Source organism: Copidosoma floridanum, unplaced genomic scaffold, assembly GCF_036245765.1.
Source record: "Copidosoma floridanum isolate Cflo_tuat_1 unplaced genomic scaffold, Cflo_Japanese_pri ptg000027l, whole genome shotgun sequence".
In the NCBI taxonomy this organism is placed as follows: Eukaryota; Metazoa; Arthropoda; class Insecta; order Hymenoptera; family Encyrtidae; genus Copidosoma; species Copidosoma floridanum.
The window spans coordinates 4,741,869-4,749,705 of NW_028321904.1; positions in this window are offsets into that span (position 1 = coordinate 4,741,869).

A 7,837-nucleotide genomic window follows, 5' to 3' on the forward strand; every position below is an offset into this window, starting at 1 on the left:
CTACGGTCCGCAAACTCAGCATAGATAGCGTACTGTAGCTAAGAGAAAAATGGCATCCCATTGACACGAATGTAGTATTTATTATCTCCTGACGTCAGCGTGAAGAATATGTTGTCACCGGTTGTCACATAAGTAAGTCCACATTACCGTATACCATCGTCACTTAAAGCCGTATAGTGTGTCAGTGACACCATTTTTCTCTTAGCTACAGCACGCCATCTATGCTGAGTATGCTGATCGTAGGGACCTCATAAATAGTACACTTTCCCACATATGCTATATCGATGCTATAGAGTGGACACATTACACTGTGATCTAGTAATTATGGGGCCTTATTCAAAACCCGAAGGACGAAGGTTCAGTTCCTGGTCAGAGAAAATACTTTTTTGAAAGAAAAATAATTTTAAAACGCATCTGTTATCTAGTTTACTATTTGGCATAGTCATTTTTTATAATATGGCGAGTACTTTTCAGCTTCTATAAGACACACAGTAATTTTTAGTTTAGTTACAATACGTTTTCTAACACCACTTTTTTAGGTGTACGTACTGGCTTCATCCTATCTGAGCTGGCAAGGGACTCTTATGATAGTTTAACATGGCAAATAAATGAAAAAAATTGCATTATCAAAAAGTTTTAACACATGTCCGATACATACCATATCATTAGGTCAAAGTCTTACCCACCCCAATGTTACTGACTAGCGGGGAAATTATTTATTGTTAACAAGCCAGGAACTGCGTAGGATTCTATCAAAGGCTGGTATTATTTTCAAATAAGTAAATGTGAGGAAGTTCTAAAAAAATGTCCGCAGTTTTAATAATAATTTTTTAAAGTTGTTACACACTAAAATTTGTAACAACGAGTTGTATCTTTGTATACTGTAGGTTTATAATAATGACTGAGCAGATTTGATTCTACACTACTTTGAAACCATCATTATCATTTTGGATCATTTACATTAAGGTATTAACTATTGTTTCTTTTATTGATGAAAATACTTTTTTTTCAATAGAAAAATTATATTCTAACTTATACGACTCATATTTATATATGTAGTAATACTTTGGTATCGCATTATATATTTAATTATAACAGTTGTCAGCAGAACTGAAATTGTTATTCATTACAACCACCTCAATGACTCAAAGTCCATCGTGTGCCTCATAATACATACTGGAAAAAAGTGCGGTTAAAAAATGTATGGCAAAAAAAAAATTTTAAGATTCAATACACATGCACAAGTACCTACTTTATACGAAAACATACACACACATACAAATGCACGATAAAAGTTTTGATCATAACATTAATAAATAAAGAATTATCATTATTTTAATAAATAAATCAAAAATTACATATCTTGTCTTCAAAAAGTTATTAAAAAACAAAATCTCCCAGAATTCAAACAGTAATTGTATGAGACCAAACGAAATACGTCACTCAGTGGTACCTGTTTGCTATACTATGACAAGGAAAACATAAGATTGTGCTTTTACAAAGTTTAATTTCAGTATAAATTCTAGAATATAAAGGAATAGGTAATTCAATGAAAAAATCTTTTTTTCACAAGAATTTGTTAAAATACGGTCACTTACTTCTATGCCTGCACACTGTATCATAAAAAGTTTGCACAACTTAAAAAGCTATGTATCTATAGGGCTAGGATCCATAAGCAAAAAATTTTTTTAGTTTCTTTTCATGTTGAAAATTAAGAAGGTACTCAGACGGTATCAAGGTTAATAACATCAAGTTAAGAAGACTCATTTTCAATAGTGTTTTGGGTAAAATCTTCCTAAAATTCAAACAAAATATTCGCAATGATGTTAGAAACTCACATATTGAATTTAAGATCGCTTTATACACTGTTTTTTAGATATTTAATGTTAAACACTTTAATTTAACATGTAACTGTATGGAACAGTCACATAAAAATGAAATTCATGAGAAACTCAGACAGCATGGACAATTTTGAAAGAGTTTTTTCAAAATTTACTGACTAACTTGTTTAAATCTTCGCAAAATATTCTTAAAGTATTCTGAACGTGGCTTGGGCGATTTTGATCGGTTTAATCAAAACCTCTAAAATTCTAAAATTATGTAATTAAAGTATGCGAAATTTATTTGCGATACATAAATACTTGGGTCAATGACTTTATTTTTTTTGCAAATTGCTACTAAAAATTCATTAATGTAACACCTACTCTTACGGCCCGTGGTCACAAAATCGACTATATCTTCGAAAATATTTGATTAACCTCAAACATTTAAAATAGTTATTGTGTGTCTTTTATAAATAATGTATCCAGCTATTTAAAATATAGGGTCAATGACTTAACTAAAAATAAAATCTGAAGAGAAGTATGGAATATTAATCTGGATTACCTCGCATAATCTTCCTATTTTCACAATTATGATTTCACGGTACTGTTCTGGCAAGTTCTTGATATTTTACTTTAGTTTGATCAAAATAACTATATTTATTAGAAAATTAACCGTTTAAAAGCGCTCATTTTTAGGGGGCCCTTGTGATACCCTACTCTAAGTACGATAACAACCGCCCAAGCCATCTTAAAGTATTCCTATAGTATCCCACTTATGTCCCCTTTTTTGAGATCTCTGAAAGTTCGCGAAGAGTTCTTTTTCCTACAATTTAAATTCTTGAACTGTTCTAAAAGTATTCATTGTAATCCTAGGGTATTTAACAATAAAATTTAAATTAAAAACTATTCCGTTAAGAAGTAAGTTTTGTTTATAAAATTTTTAACTTTAACTTTTGATATACGCTTACATCAGAAAAAAAATCTGCAGACAAATGGACTAGCTATAGAGCTGAGATAAGACACAAACACACTTCACCACTTGACTATCAAAGGATTCGAAAGTTTGTAAACAGTTAACGCCTGTATTAACTGTATACAAGCACTATGATCTTTGTTCTTTAATTAGCGCATATTCATAAAAAACTGTGTTAAAAATTTCTTTGCTCTTCCCGCTTCTTGACAACTTATTTTGTAACTTTTAATACACGTGCACTTATCTGTACATATTATAAAAACTTTGTACGATCGGGATGATGTATACTTTTAAGAATATAATCGAACAGTGGAAACTATAAAACAAAATCTTGAAACCTGCAATAAAAATCATTATCCATACAAATGAATACTAAATTAAGATTGCGAAATAAATGTAATATTTGTAGCAAGCCTTAATATTAAAGACAAGCTTCGGAGCTTCACCAAAAACATAATCAACTTTTGACAATAAGATACACAGAGCTTACGTAGCATAGATGGCTTGCACGCATATTTATCATTTCGTTTTTGCTTACTCGGATTTGAATCTCAGTATGCAGGATAACTTTCTTTTGTTTCAGTGGTCTAACTGGTTATTCTTTAATTTTTTTTTCTTACACTTTTTTACTATAAATACTTTTGCATGGGATCCAAATTAAGTATTAAATATCTTGAATAATTTAATTGTTATTATCCTTTAAGCTCCAGCTCTTTTTTTTTGTATTTTATGTAAACTACTGTATTATAACTTTTTTTCGATACAAAAAACTAAGTTTTTTGCTATTTCAAATATTAAAAAGGATATCGTATGTGAATTTTCCTTATTACTTCATAATAAATCTTTAGTTTCTATTTTTAATCATACCAACAACTAATTTCATGGAGTAATTTTAAGTGTAAGAAAGTGAAGCATTGTTTAAAAACAATAAAAAAATTATGAACAAACGTATTCTTATTTTTTGTAGCTACGTGCGAAAAACAATGAGTTTTGCTCCATAATAAACATCCAGTTCCGTATTTAAAATTTAATTTTAACTTACGTGTCTGCATAATTTATAGTAATAGAGTACTTTGCGGATGAAAAAGTTGATAAATAACTTATAAAACCGTTGAAGTGATAAAAAAAGTTAGATCACATCGATGAGGATTTAAGCCACAGAACGCAAAAATAAAACGATGAACTTGCATGGGAGCCATCTACGCTAAGGGAGATTCGTGTAAACTACAGCCAAATAGTATATTACTCCCTAAGAGAGAAAAAATGAAGAATATCTCAGATCGCAGGCAATTGACGATAAGTATGCGATCCAAGGGAATCTTTGTTTCCTCCCGTGGGTTGTATACGATTTTTCATTCATCCTGCGCTGAGAGAAGAGATTTTCGTTCCGCGAAGCGAGACGAAAGTTCCTACTTTCGGCGCAGTATGATGGAAAGTTACTAATGTTTATAATAAAGATCCAAAACTTGTCCGAAACATGGGGGCTCGTTGGAGTTAATATATTTATTTTGCAATTTCAACTTGGTATTATGTGTTCACATTGTCAATAATTTCGATTACACGCGCAAAAATTGTATTTAATAAGTTGCATTGCCACAAATAAACTTGCAACATTAAAATTAATTTTCTACTTGAAAATACACTATAGATCCATTTTTTTGAGTAATTATTCATTCAATAAACATACAAAATTATACTACCGTAACTACCACCTTCAACCAGTACACATCTTTCATTTTTTCTACCCTAAGAAGAAATTATTGAAACTAGATAAAACTACTTACTTTGCGATCACAGATAAGTAGATTGGAAAAGAATTTGTACTTATGCAGGGGCACCTAAGTAAATTCCACAACATCTCCTAGCAAACCGGCATAGTCTTTGGCTCTGAGGTAAGACTTTTGCTTTCAAATCCAAAATTCTTGGGCTTATTGCACTTCTTCCAGCTTTTTTTTTTATTGACTACTAAATTTTTCAATAAAGCGTCAAACAATACTCTGTTCTCCGTTAATGTCAATATGAATTTGAATGAAGGTGATGCATCATATTTCCATTAAAAATATAAGACAGAACTGTTTGATGAAGTGTTAATGGAAAGACAGTTAGTTATCCATTGATTACGTTTTAAATACATCCCATGCTGAGTGCAACTAACTTGACTAATGAAAGTGAAACAACTCGTGTATTAAATGAAGGAAAAACTATATTCAAGGGTGAAAAAATTCAAACAAAAGAGCCACTGTATACGTATAAAAATACAAAAAAGTTTGTGCAATCACGAAAAATTCTTATTATAAAGAAGTGAAACGCTACACAATTGATACAGCACAATAAAAAAAAATTAAGCAACTTATGCTTAGTACGTTTTTACGTGATATATACCCTAAATATACCTAAAAAAAAAGTCTGACGCAGGTCTGCATGGGATCAAATTCTATAATTAATAGGTACTCAACGCAATAAAATGATAAATGAGGAAAAAGTAATTTTACGACATTTTCAGCAAACTAAAGATTTTTACGGTTGCAAATACGTATGAGAAATTTGAATTTCATTTTATATTTAAAGAATGAAGAATTATTAAAACCAACTTTAGTGACTGCATTATTTTTCATAAAAATTGTATTATTAAAAAAAAATTAACAATACTTGGAAGCTTCATTTAGGAAGAACTAATTGAGAAATGAGGTATACAAAAATATTTTACTATGTAATAAATTATATATTATTTTATTAAAGAATCTGTAACATAAAGTTTGCTTGGAGTTTTTATACTGGTTCATGTTTATTATATTAACGTAGTAGCTTAGTAATAAAAGGTACTTTAAGAAATGCAGAAATAAATATTCTAAAAACTTCAACAAAAACAAGAATCAAATCTATTTACTACGGTATTAAAGGAAAAAAGACTTTCCAACAATATTAAACGAAATTTGGTACCAGCTTTCCTTTTTTCAGAACGTTAATAATTTAATATTTAATTATAATTCTATTAAAACTATCGAAATACAGTAATAAAATTTTTATTGAAGAATTTTAATTGTTAAGTTTAAATTGTTAGGAGCTTACTACGAAATAAACTTTTACATTTTTTTTTTGAGTCTCGTGCATCTCGGGAATTCCACTTCACGAAATAAAGAAATATGAAGTCTTACAAATAGTTTTATTAAGTACATCATGTGTTCCAAACACTTTGGATCAGGTAAAACGTGGTTGAAACAATTGCCAATATCCAGGGGCGAACTGGCCATAAGGGAGTTTGGGAGAATTCCCTCTGGGCCCCCAACGATACAGGGCCCCTGCATGACCAAATACAAACATTTTAACCCAATAACCCCAGAAAACAATCATTAACACTTGGGAAAGAAAACTAATCTCAAATGACCCAGGGGGCCTACTTTTTTACGGCTTAAACAATATATAATCCCTGAACAATTAATCCCTAATGACCCGGGGGGCCTACTGTTTTACGGTTAAATAAATAAATAATCCCTAAACAATTATTCCCAAATAACTCGGGGGGCCTACTGTTTTACCTAAACAATTAATCTTAAATGACCCGGGGGGCCTACTGTTTTACGGTTAAATAAATAAATAATCCCTAAACAATTATTCCCAAATAACTCGGGGGGCCTACTGTTTTACCTAAACAATTAATCTTAAATGACCCGAGGGGCCTACTTTTTTCGGTTTAAACAAATATAATCCCTAAAAAATTAATCCTAAATGACCCGGGGGGCCTACTTTTTACGGTTTTAACAAATATAATCCCTAAAAAATTAATCCTAAATGACCCGGGGGGCCTACTTTTTTATGGTTTAAACAAATATAATCCCTAAAAAATTAATCCTAAATGACCTGGGGGGCCTACTGTTTAATGTTTGAATAAATAAATAATCCCGTGCGCTCTGCTGTTTATCAGTGCATCTTTGATGTAAGAATTTTCAACTTCTGTTAATGCAATAAGCTTGTGACTAGTATTTTTACACAAGGAGAAGAGAGTTAATAAAGGCAAATTTTCATACTGGCATCCATCTTCCTTCGTTACAATGCTCACAAAAAAGGGTTCGTTCAGAAATAAATAACCGTCTGTTCAGTCCAATCATACTGGACAAACCCTGAAATCACTTGATTCGAAATGCGTGCTCAAAAATAAAAAACCATACGGTTCGAATGCTCGTTGTGTGCACTTTGTCAAAGTTTGTAAAGTTATTTTATAAAAGTGGCATAACTGCATGAACTGTTGCTTCGTTGTATCGGTTGTACATCGTTCTTGGTATACAGAAATGTTAGAAATGTAAAGTAGCGCAGCAGTACTAGTTTATTAGATGCTGTACTGTACCTTACATGTAACGTATGCTTATAGGTATAAGGACAGTGTAAGATAAAATATTAAATTTGAATAAATAAAGTATAAAATAATAATGAGGTGCGACCAATGTATGGGAGTGCCTCATTTTCAATTTATATTTATACGTGAAATAATTCAAATAATAATTTTTAATTATTATTTCACGTTGGTCAATACTATTAATTTCGTGAAATAATTGATTGTATTCGTAATTTTGCACTACAAATCTTGACATTCTTGTAGATAATTCCAAATAGTATGTTATTTATACTTTATTCAAAAAATTGTGCCCATTAAAAAAAAAACGGTTTCAACAAAATAGAATTTGCCGCTATCATATAAATAAAAATTTATTAATAGTTATTGCAGTATGATAAAAGTTTGTTGCAATAATATGGTGTTCTCTGTAATGTCAAAACAAAAATTCAGCGTTGAGCTTTTTTTTTTTTTTTTAGACGTTAAAGGCCCTTTAACTTAGAGAATTCCCGGGCCCTATTAGAGTCCCAGTCCGCCCCTGCCAATATCATTTTATCTCAGAAAAATATCTTAGGGGAGATTTTGACATGATAAATAATCTGAGATCACACCTGATAATGCTAGGTAGGGTCGTCAGAGAAAAAAGTGTAACTATGCCTAAATCCTTTTGTTTTTGGTGTGAAAAGAACTTTACACATGATAAACGGGGGGATC